This window comes from Tamandua tetradactyla, chromosome 1, assembly GCF_023851605.1.
Source record: "Tamandua tetradactyla isolate mTamTet1 chromosome 1, mTamTet1.pri, whole genome shotgun sequence".
NCBI lineage: Eukaryota > Metazoa > Chordata > Mammalia > Pilosa > Myrmecophagidae > Tamandua > Tamandua tetradactyla.
The window spans coordinates 94483686-94495987 of NC_135327.1; the positions used below are offsets into that span (position 1 = coordinate 94483686).

The 12302-nt window shown below is 38.7% G+C and overlaps 1 protein-coding gene across 5 annotated transcripts in view; it reads right to left on the reverse strand.

Moving 5' to 3' along the window:
* Positions 1-12302, reverse strand: part of CREB5 (cAMP responsive element binding protein 5) — a 404221-nt gene that overhangs the window by 266055 nt on the left and 125864 nt on the right. The window lies entirely within an intron of this gene.

The following is a 12302-nucleotide window of genomic DNA, read 5'->3' on the forward strand; positions in this document are numbered from 1 at the left end:
GTTTCAGCTGCCTCTCCAGCATTCTCCACCTCCCAGAATTTTCCATCCAAGCAAAAGCAGCTTGAGACAACAAAAGTAGTATAAGAAGTTACAGAGGTGGATAACCTGGGGCAAAGGCTTGCTGATTTCAAACACCCAGGAGAGGGAGGTCTGCCTCCTGGAAAACAGAGGGGACAGTCAGACTCCTGCAAACAGGGGAACTCCAAAACAACTAAAATGCAAAAGCCCAGGACAAGACACAGGTCCTTAAAGACAGGGAAGACCCTGCACACTGCACTCACTTTGGGTAGGCCTTTCAGATGGGAGGGCTGACGCTCAAAAATTCTGTTATCACAAGCTGGTTACAAAACCAAGAAACAGACATCTCAGAGAATAAATCCCAGAGTTAACAGTTTAAAATATTAAAATGTAGAGCATACAACAAAAGAGTACAAGACAAATAAAGAAAGCGGAAACAAAGAGCCATCCACAGGAAGATGATAAAAATACAGAAAACGCCAACAAAGAAGGCCAGGTTGTGGACATACCAAACAAAGCCTTTAAAAAAAAATGACCTTAAAAATGCTCAAGGTGATGAAGGGAAAACACAAAGAAAGAACTTAAGGATATCAGGAAAACAATGAATGAGAAATACGAGAATCTTAGTAGAGATGGAAGAGATGGAAATTTTTAAAAGGAACCAAACAGAACTACTGGAGTTGAAGACCACATGACTGAAATGAAGAATTCCCAGGCAGGTTTCAAGAGCAGACTGGAGCTGGAAGAAGAAAGAATCAGTGAACTTGAAGGCAAGACACTTGAAATGAGTCAGACTGAGGAGCAGAAAGAAAAAAGAACCATTACAAAAGAAAATAGTCTAAGACACCTCTGAGGCACGATCAAGAATACGAATACATACATTATCTAAATGAAAGACGTCAGTGACAAAAGACCATATTTCATAGGATTTCAAAGTAGATAAATCTATAGATAGATAAAGCTGATTACGGTTGTCTAGACCAGGGGAAGAAAGTTGGGGAGTGATTGCTAATGAGCATGAGGTTTCTTTTCAGGGTGATGAAAATGTTCTAAAATTGATTGTGGTAACAATGGTTTCAGAACTCTGAATATATTAAAAATCATAAATTGTATAATTTAAATGGGTGAATTGGATGGTATATGAATTATATCTCTATAAATCTGGTTTAAAAAGAAGACTGGATTCTAGGAATAGGAATGGGAATAGGGCTTGAGGGCACACACGCAGGAAATTCCAGGTTCTGGGTATGCAGAGTATGGTCTAGACTTGGTGGGGGGCTTAGGCTCCAAATATTCACATCCATTGGGTCCCAAGGACTCCTTGCCCTTTGAGGATGAGTGTGACTTAAGGAGAACCTGAGCAGGGGCCTCAGAAACACAAGGCTAGGGTAGGAGCCCCTCTTTTGCCTGGGTCTAAGGGTGATACAGGTCACAGCAACATTTGAGGTGGTGAGGAGTTGGAGCAACCTCGGTGTCTATCACTGGGGGAACGGATAAATCAAATGGGGTGGGTCCATGCTTTGGGAATGTCTTATAGCAGTTAGAAGTAACTAAGTTGCGTGTGTACACCAACAAGTATAGACCTTTTGATGAAAAAATAATAGTACAGGATTTATAGCACATTACCATTCAAATAATGTGCACAACTAGATATTTTACAAGGATAGATGCAGATTTAAGAACATATATTAAATATATCGCAGAGGGTGCCTTTGGGAGGAGGGCAAAATGGGAGCGGGGAATGGAGGCAAGGGGGAGAAAATAAATGGAGCAAGAATGGGGATTTCCCAGGTCAATGATGATAATATACTCTGGTCTGACCTAAGGAAGTCAGTTTATAATGTTGATTAACTCAACTCTCTGTACTGGAGGCTCAAAAAATTTAATAGATAAAGGAAACCAGATATTTTAAAAGACAGTTTTTGTCAAAGAAGCAGCATTAATGGATGTTCTTTTTTAAGTGTCTCGAAAATAGAAGGAACAATAAAATCACCCAGGCATAACAATTCTGTAAGAGCAAAGATGAGCTTTCTGTGATTTCAGTCTTAACTCAGGGCCACTAAACCACTCGTCTTAACAGGAACCTACAACTCGACACATATTTCCGACCCCTAACAGTACTTCTTTACCCCTGAAGAACCCTTGGCCAGAGGAAATCAGTCCATCCCAAAAACAGTTAGGATATACTACCCAACCCTTCCTGAACAGGAGTTTTAAGTTCAGCTGGTTCATGGGCTAGTGCAATGTTTAGGTAAAAAGAAAAGAATTATGTTTCCGTTTCCTTTGGTAAGGATAAAGTGGCGCCTGCACAATAAGCAGGCAATGAGTGAAATAATTTATGCAAATTAATCACTCAGAGACTGGACCAGACAAAAGATAACGTACAATTCCAAAAGTTCCAAAAAGAGCTTCCAAAAGTTAGGGGGAGGGTGTAGGTGGGTGGAGAGAAAAAAGAAAACTTCTTTCTACTCTTTCTGCTGGTATTATTTTGGTTTGGTTTGGTTTGGTTTGTTTGGATCTTAGCACAGACAGGCATCTAAATGGACTCTTTAGATTGTTAAACAAAGGAATTTTTAAAACCCAGAAATTTTCCTAACTTGAGTAGGGCTGTCTCCCTTACTTTAATGTTGTTCTATGCAGGGCTAAAGGAAAACTCCTTCATGGTGACAGACAAAATGCTGCCCTTCAGTCCTTTATCTACTTCTTCCTCCCTCCCCAGGAGCATGAGGAGGGAGGGGCTCCTGGGGAGGGGCTGACCCTACCAGCCAATTACATTATGCTAATATGTCTGTTACTATAACTCCTGCAGGGGCATTCACCATGCAGAGCAGGGCCAGATTTATAGTGATTCCTGCCGCCTCCGCACACCAACCGGGTTAATGGATCTCTCTGCCCTGCCTCCCCCACACTCCATTCTCTACTTCCAGCTCTGGGGGTACTGGGCAGTTCCTTCCGGAGACGCTGGGCACTTTCCAAAGGAAACTCCACAGGCTGTGTAGAGGGGAACCCAGGCATCAACCTGCTCTTCATCTGGGAGACTGGCCCTTTGGAGAAACTTGTTTTCCTAAGAAAATATGTTGCTACTTTAAAAAAATAAAAACATACTGCACAATGTTAAACAAGTGTGTCAGCCTACAGAACTTCATATGTTCCACAGAAGTCTATTAAATCATAATTTAATTTAAATCAGGCATTCTAGGAAATCTGCACTGGACTATTCCGTTAAAAAGAGGAGGTGCAAGAGCTTTGGAGGTGGATTGGGATGCACTTTTGGGACGCACTACAGCATGATCTCAAGTTCAGTAATTTATTGAACACCTTGTATAGACAGCATCCCAGAGCAACTTCCAAAGTCCCCATATCTCCAGACTAACAAGGATTTACAAAGCACCTACCCTGAGCCAGGCTGTGAGAGAAAAATAACAAACAATATGTAACTATAAAGCAATGAAACCAGCTCCCACAAGTCACATTTCAAAGTTAACTTCATTATATTAGAAGATTGCAATCTATTGGAAAAAAGGAAATGCTAAATTAGTAAAAGGCTATAGCTGCTTAAAATCCAGACTCCTCAGAAGAAAATTATTTCATCAGGTATAGACTGTGAAGGAACCTTAGAATACTCATAAAACTCACCATTTATCAGGACAAAATGATGATCTCATTTAATGATCACACCTATTTTACAGATGAGAAAACTGAGTTCAGATGGGTTTAGTAATTTGCCCAATATGATGAATCAACAATGGAGCCAAAATTCAAAATGAGCCAAGCAACTAACTTCTGTTCAGCCTTCCTTAGGAATATGCAACTGCCCTATTTTGCAGATGAAGAAAATGAACCCAAAACCAAAATGGAGCCTGGAGAAGCTCAAGGCTCCATAAGTAATCTCCAGACATCTGGTACAAGGTCCTCTCTCAATGCCATGCCCATACCCTATCCGACTCCTACCAGCCACACTGGAATGTGGCATATATTATGACATTTTCAAAATGCCCTGCTTTTATATTAAACACAGAATATGGAAAATCATTTTCAAAACAAAAGATCAATTTCCTTTTGTCTCTGATGGACTGAACTGAGATCCATACTAAAAGGATATGGTTAATGTAAGCCCACCTCTTTAAACTGAGATATCCTTAACTCACACACTTTTTGACATAAAAGAATATATGGAAAATACTGATTTTTTTAAAGGGCTGACATTGCTATGCGGCAGCTAGAAAGAATGATGGAAAGCTACTTTTAGTGATATGGAAGGATTCCTAAGTAAGTAAGTATTTTTAAAAAGGCATTGCGCAGGTAATCTCATTTGGATAAATAAAAAAGGAGAGATGGGTAGATAAATGGATAGACAAGCAAGCAAATATGCATGCCTTTTACGGGAATTACATAAATTATGGTATATGAATACTTTTTTTTGGAATGATATAAAGGAAATCATTAACAGAGAACCCCTGTGGGGAGAGGCGCTATGGGAAGGCAGAAGGGAGAGAAAACTTTACTTTTCATTTTATGCCTTCCTACACTGCGTGAGAGTGTTCAAAATGCATATGGTACTTTTATTTTTTAAAAATGGCCAGCAGACATTCATTCCTTGTAACAAATAAATTTCATGTGGAGAGTAAAGAAAAAATATTGAGGTTCTCATATGGTTAACACAGAATTGTGTAAGAGAAAACACTCTGTAAACTAAAAGGAAAGTTGTATGGATATAAGATATTCATGGTGATGATCAGGATAATTATGATGACGGAAGAAAATAATTATCAGGAGAAACAGGATAAAGGAAAAAAAAATCCAAAATTGTGGGGGGTTCAGATGCTTCTGTAAAATAGAAAGAGCCAGATGGCATTAGCTGATGTGTTTTTAACAGGATTTAACATTAAGTAATGTGCCCCCCAAAATGTACACCCAGTAAATTAAGGCTGTAATTCCATCTTGGTGTTATGGTGACATGAAAATCCACTCAAGCTTTTCTGTCAGGGTTTATGAAGTTATCAAAGCCCCTTGATGGAATTACAACACTATTATGTACAGCTGGAGGGACATTACTCCTTATCTTAACAACAGTTAAAAGCACGGTGGCACAAAAGGGCAGTATAATGCCAGTTCCTCATTAATGAGCAGCAGGGAAAGGGGATCCATGCACACATGTGTGCACATGTGCTCTCTCCCTCTCTCTCTCTCTCTCTCTCTCACATACACACACACAGTTACATACTCATGTCCGTATGCATTAATGATCATTGGTCTGAGGTGTAAAGTACCACATTTTCTACACTGTCTCTATTACAAGATTTAACAGAGTGGTACACAGATAACGCGGTCTGAAACCATCAATATTTTACCACATTCTGTTCATAAAGGGACATTGGTAGGTAATCAGTCTTTGCTCCCCAGAACCTCTATGCCCCAAAAGGAGCCATAAAAATACAAGGTTTGAAAAAAAAAGATTTCAGATATTATAAAATAAGTAGTGCAATGAATATGGGCATTCGGTCTGGATTCACTCTGGGTTAGAATCCTAGTCCTATTAATCTGGGCAACCTACTTTCCCTTCCTCTGCCTCATCTCCTGTAAAATGGAGATAATAATAATAATAATAATGTCTACTCCCTTGGTTTTTGAGAGGATTAACCAAGATAGTATTGATTAAATGCTTACTACACAGTCCAGATATGAAGTAAGTACTTGTCAAACATTAGCTACTATTATATTATCAGCAGCATTACTATTGCCTTCATTTAGCAACAAACAAGTATACTTGATAATATAGGCAGAAATACAAATAGTTTAAAGAAAGACATTAATGAATTTAAGAATTATGGATCCATAACAGAATCTCAGAAGCAACTAGAAAGTTAGGTCAGGACAACCCTAACCTTTGAGTTCAACCTTCTGAAACTACAGTAGAAGCCACTGGGACAAAGGAGTTACCTGATTAGCCAAAAAGTTTCATTAGGGGTGTGTGGTGATGGTCATAAAAATAATAGCTATATACTTTAAACATCTTTTTTAACTTAAATATATAAACACATATGCACACTCCACCTCCTAATGTAGGACCAGTGCCTGTCTTCTGAGGGCGGGTCATTGATTGAGTTCTCCACGTCCTTTTTTGCACAAGCCACACTCCAAATGTATGGTTGATGATTTCTAGTACAGCAAGAACTTAAAGACCATTGAGAAGGAGTAAGAGTGCAGAATCTGTATTTCCACAAATTTGTTCATATATCTTTCCTAGTTTGCAACAATACTTAATTTGATAGCATTTTTATAAGACTTTCCAATGTTGTCTTCATAAGACTTCAGACTAAGTTTTTAGAAATAGCTATCTTCTCATGCTCACAATGTATTCATTTATATATTACTTCATTAAATTTTGGAATTCCAACAATAGGTACAACTGACATTGATGATTTGGAAACAAATACAGATGATGTTTGGCAAGCACACTAATCAACTCATAGTTGCACTCATTTGATGTGTCATGAGCATCGGCCAGTATATTCTATAGACAGAATGAAGAGCATCAGTTAATCTGGCAAGTGGGCTAAGTGGGGGTCATGGAAGAGCAGCTCTGCTATGTGATCATTGCAGAGGGAAGCGACAGGGCTGAAAGAACCCTGGATGTCTTCCACTGTGACTGTTCTTATCTGACATTCTTTAAGTTCCACCTTACCTTTCTGTTCCCAGCTCTTCTTTGCCCTACACACCAGCTACAGCCCCAAAAGTTGACCAATGAAAAATGTAACTGTGCACCAAAGATTTTTTTTCATAAAAACATAGAATTTTGTGAAAAGGTAGCACTGGTGCTACTGCTCAAGACTTATAACTATTAATTAATTAAATGGCGTGTGAGAATTCATTTGGATATGGACAGAGTCAGCTCTGGGCAAAACATGAAGCCTCCTGTGCCACTGCCATCATATGCCCAGCTCAGAGTACTGGGCTTTTCTACCTAGCACTCCCAAACCCAGACGCCCATAATTCCTACATTCTTCCACCTCTCCTCTGCAACTCTTAATTTTAACTAAAACATGCTATCAAGAGCCAATCTGCTAAACTCATTCACCCACAGTATGAACAACTAGTGAGATTTAACATTATCTTTCCCAAAGGATCATATATTAGGACCAACAGGCAAAGTATCAGGGTGCAATATCAAAGGAATAAAGTTCAGATCGTTGAATTAAAGGGCATTTAAGGAGATTTGGGATAATCAGAATTATACCAGCCCTTTTGAAATCACACTAAGAAACCAGGTGTTCTGTATAACTATAAAATAAATTGAGAAATTGGCAGGAATATGGTTTTGGAAATCCCCTTTAAAAATGTGAAAGTCTTCAATTTTCCTTAAAAATACAAACTGATCTCTCAAGACTCTATGTTTGATGTTAAATTTCCCTGAAAGACCCCCACGTTTTCCGTGTACCATGCACCCTTGGAAATAGCCATAACAATTTATGCCCAATGAATGGGAAGGAATGCTGATTTCACTTGCTTTATGACTTGGGGGATGGTGGGTTGGTAACCAAAATGTCTGTGCTTATTTTCAGAACTGATACCATGACGGTCCATCGCCCACCATTTGCTGGGTTCCCACAGGGTGACGATGGTGGGTTTTGTCTTTGGAGAATGTTAAGGGGTAGGAAACTTGACATGTTTTCAGCTCTGGGGGATTCTGCTTTTACTCAGACTTCCAGATTCTCTGCTTATCAGTTAGGAAACATATCTTTCCCTGACCTAAGGGATGCAGGAGTCTATAGGGAACACCTGGCAAACATGGTAAGCACACAAGTATTGGAGTTCAAGACTATTACCCTTTTTATTTGTGTGGAATAAAATGTAAGCTAGAGGGGAGGTGGGAGGGTAACCCAGTGGTAGAATTCCTGCCCACCACATGGGAGACCTGGGTTCGATTCCCAGCCCACACACCCTCCAAACAAACAAGCAAGCAAATGAACAAAAACAAACAAACAAAAATTCAACAAATGGTGCTGCAATAAGGGAATACTCAGATGGAAAAAGAATGGAATGTGACTCCACCATACAACATACAAAAAAAAAAATAATAAAATGTAAGCTAGTCATATATATAGGTGAGCTATAGAATGCAATTATCTTGAGAAACAGAGTCTTCCATTTCAAGTTTTTTTATTCACTTTGTGCCTTAATTCCCTTATTTGTAAAGCAGAGATAATAACAGTATCCACCTCTTGGGAATATGGTGAGATTTAAGTGATCTTTAAGCCCCCTGCCTTACAGTTTAGCAACAAATGAAAGCAGACATGCAAGGAGGGCTAGTGACAGGTAATGAGTGTTACAAAAACCAGGGATAATAGTAATTGCTATTTATTTATTTATTAATAATAGCTAACTTTTACTGAGTCCTTACAAAGTGGCTAGGTATGCTCTAAAAATTTTCAATAGATTATCAAATTTAGCACTCACAATACCTCTTTGAGGAGGATACTATTATTATCTCTATTTTATAGACAAGGAAGCTGAGGCACAGACAGGTTAAGTAATTTGCAAGTGATATGCATAACTTTTCCAACAGGGGTACTGAAAAATGGCAGAGCAAAACTGCTAAAGCAAAATGCAATGGCAGGTATGGGTTTCAAGCCATAAAGCACATCTCAGCAAATTTTAGAATTAAATCATACTGAATATATTTTCTGATCACAGGGGAATGAAGCTAAAAAATCAATAGAAAGATAACTAGAACATTGTCAAATGTTTGGAACCTAAGAAATATGCTTCTAAATAATCCAGGGGCCAAATTTTTTAAAATTTTAATTGAATGATAAAAAATATATCAAAATGCAGAGATACCACTAAAGCTATGCTTAGGAGGAAATGTACAGCTTTAAAAGCATATATTAGAAAGGAAAAATGGCTGAAAATCAGTGCTCTAAGTATAAAGAAGTTACAAAAAAGAAGGGAAAATCACACTCAAAGAAAGCAAAAGAAAATTATTAAAATATAAAACAAAAATCCATGAGATAAGGAGCAAATATGCAATAGGGAAAACTGACAAAGTCAAAGCTTGATTCTTTGAAACCACTAATAAAATTGATCAACATCTATCAAGACTAATTAAGGGGAAAAAAGGAGAGAAGGCATAAATTATGAATATCAGACATAAAAAGGGGAACATCTCTATATACATCACAAACATCAAAAAGATAGAGATGGTGTTTAAAACACCTTTATGCCAATAAATTCAAAAATTTATTGAAAAGGACAAGTTCGTAGACAATCAACTTATAAAATCGACATAAAAAGAAATTTTTTAAAAACTTGGTAAATGGAGACAGAAGATATGGTTTTCTCCCAAAATTTTGATATGCTGCTTTATAAAGAAACTATGTGAGTGTATCTTGACTACTGCTAAAATATTATTATAGCTGTATTGTGTGAAGTAGTTGCAAACATATAATACTGTATGTGGCAAAACTCCTAACTTTGAGTACCAGCACCTACTTAAAAGGAAATTAAAATCCAATGTCAATTTTCCTCCTTAGTTCCAATGAGTCTAAAGTAGTTTTAAGTTCACTTCACAGGTGTTTAGAAAATACACATCTAGTTCCCTTTAGTCTAAAGTTCATAAAGTTTCAGCATTTTGACCATGTGAGATGAAGTTTAGTCTCTTCTCCCAACTTTCACAGACAGTAGGAAAGTTTTTACAGTTTGTAAAAAGAAGAGTCCTCATTTCCTCTGAGTAGCCCTGTGAAGTAGACAGAAGTATTATGCTCCCCCATTTTACTGACAATTAATAATTTAAGTGATTTGCCCAAGCTTCCAGCAGTGACTGATAGGTGGAGCTGGGGCTTGAACACAAGCCTCAGACTCAAGATTCAGTGTTTTTCAAGTTTTCTGACACATTACAGGAAGAGCCAAAATTGTAACCAATTCAGGGTAGGCACAAGGTCTCTTTGACAGCTCATGCAAACACAGATACTGGTCAGCTGAAGGTGAGAGAAGTTTGTCATCTGAGTTCCTTCAAAATAAACTTTTCTTCAATGAGGGATGTCTCCAGGAGGCTACAGGGACCTGATTTCCTTCACAATATAACATAATGCCAGCTCCTGGTCTGAAGTCAGGCTCACTGGGCTGAAACCCAACTCTACCACTGACTAGCATGTGACATTGAACATGTTGCTGACTCTTTCTCTTCCTCAGTTTTCTTATCTGTAAAATGGGATTTACAATAATAGCATCTGCCTACGAGGATTTTTCTTGGGGGATTAAATGAAAAGAAACACAAAAGCATTTCGCACAGTGACTGGCACACAGTTACGCTCTCAGTAAATACAAGATACAACTGATGGGCATTTTTCTTCCTCCAGTTCATCACCACCTCCAACTTTTCCTTGGCTTTAAATTTAAAAAACCAAAGTCTAGTTTTGCTCACTGCCATTTAAAGCAAAACATTGGCATCTGAACCAAAATATCCCTCCGAATAGTTACATAGCACACAGAAAAGAGGCTTCACAACTGAGCAAGTGGTGTTAGCTCCATTACAAATACTTTCAGGGAATGACAGTGAGGGTGGAAGGCCTTTCGGTATAGACACGGTCCATCTGCTACTTGAAATGAATTAAGAAACCATGGAAGCAACATATAGATTTTTTCCCCAGTATTTTTGCAAGTGATAAAAAAAATATTTTATTTGAGGTTGGTCACATGCATTTACAGAGATTTGCAAGTGAATGTTCTATGCCTTTCTGCAGATCAAGGTGGAGTGGGACCTCATGCAATCAGGCAGGCGCATAGTTAGAAACTCAAACCATTTCCAAAACTGCTTAATCTAAAACAAAGAATGAATGGGGTAGGGCGGAAGGATGCGTATATAGTAACTATGATGATGGAGAGGACCTGAAATTGAGACTCAGTTCTCTTTTCTCATGACAGACCCCATCCTTATTTTTTGCCTCCAGTAAATCAGTTATGAATTTTCAAGGCTTCTTAGCAGAACTTCTGTTATGAGGTCTTGATGTTTTGTTTCTTTTGCTAATCTTCCCCCTCTTTTTCACTGACAGGAGTGTCAAATAGCTCCTAGGATCTGCCTCAGTTCATTGCTCCTACAGTCATCTTACAGCAGATTCTGTCTCCCCTCAGTCCAGTAATGCCAGTAATCCCCGTCCTGAGGGAGGGCGCACCTCCACTTCCACTTGGGAGGCATTTGCTTCACGTGAGCTGCCTCAGCGTGTAATTTTACATGATGAGGTGCTCAAAATAAACTGGGTTATGTTGAAAAAGAAAAAGCCTTTAAGTACATGTTACAGAAAGTTTTTTTCATGTTTTGGTGACAAGGTTCAGAGCTGTTCTAAATATTTATTAGGCTTCAGTGAAGATAGGAGAGTGGTCAATTCAACTTTTCCAAACCTCAGTTTCTTTACCTGAAAAATGGAGCTGATACCTCCATCATAAAAGTTGATTGTGAGGATTAAGTATAACATACACTTTAAGCTCCCAGTCCAGTTAAAATACGGCTCCAACTATGGCACTTGGTACTGTAGGAGGCAGACGGACATGGGTAAGGAATAAATCTGGCTTTGGAAACAAACTAACCTGGACTCTCCACTCACGGGCCACGTGACCTTAGGAAGTCACAACCTCCCCAGGCTTCAGTCTCCTCAATTGCAAAATGGGCATAAAATAGCTACTTTTTAGGGCTGGGTGAGGAGTGTGCAACTAAATGAGATTTTACACATAAGTAATACTAGTAGACAGCATGTAACACACAAGCAACTAGGATGTGCTGGACCTTCAGATCTACCACCATTTAATGAATGGTGGTAGATCTTACTCTCTGTAAATGTAATAATGCTGTTAATAATGTTAATCATTTGAGACTGATGCCTGGCTCTGCACTGGCATGCTAGATGTCTACAGGTGAACCTTAGAGATGATCCCACAAACCCAAGGTGGTCAAGCCAGTGCACTGCTGCCTTGAGAAGCTGTCAAATCCCACTGCAAGGAATTTGAGATTTGAGCTAGGTCAGACCTGGAAGCAGCAAAGACAAAGTTCCCACCACTAGGAGAATCACTGAGTCTCAGAAATGGAAGGGAAATCCTTATGTGGCAGGCAAGCAGAAAAGACAACATTCCAGGGAGATGCCCCTCATGAGGGAGTGGAGAGAAAAAAAATCAGAAACTAAACAAGTCCAAGAGGGAATCAGGAGATACACACAATATGTTGTATAGACTGCAAAATCTGAAGGCCATGCATTGTTCACTGTTCTTCTGACACTATTTGGTGCCTTTCAAAC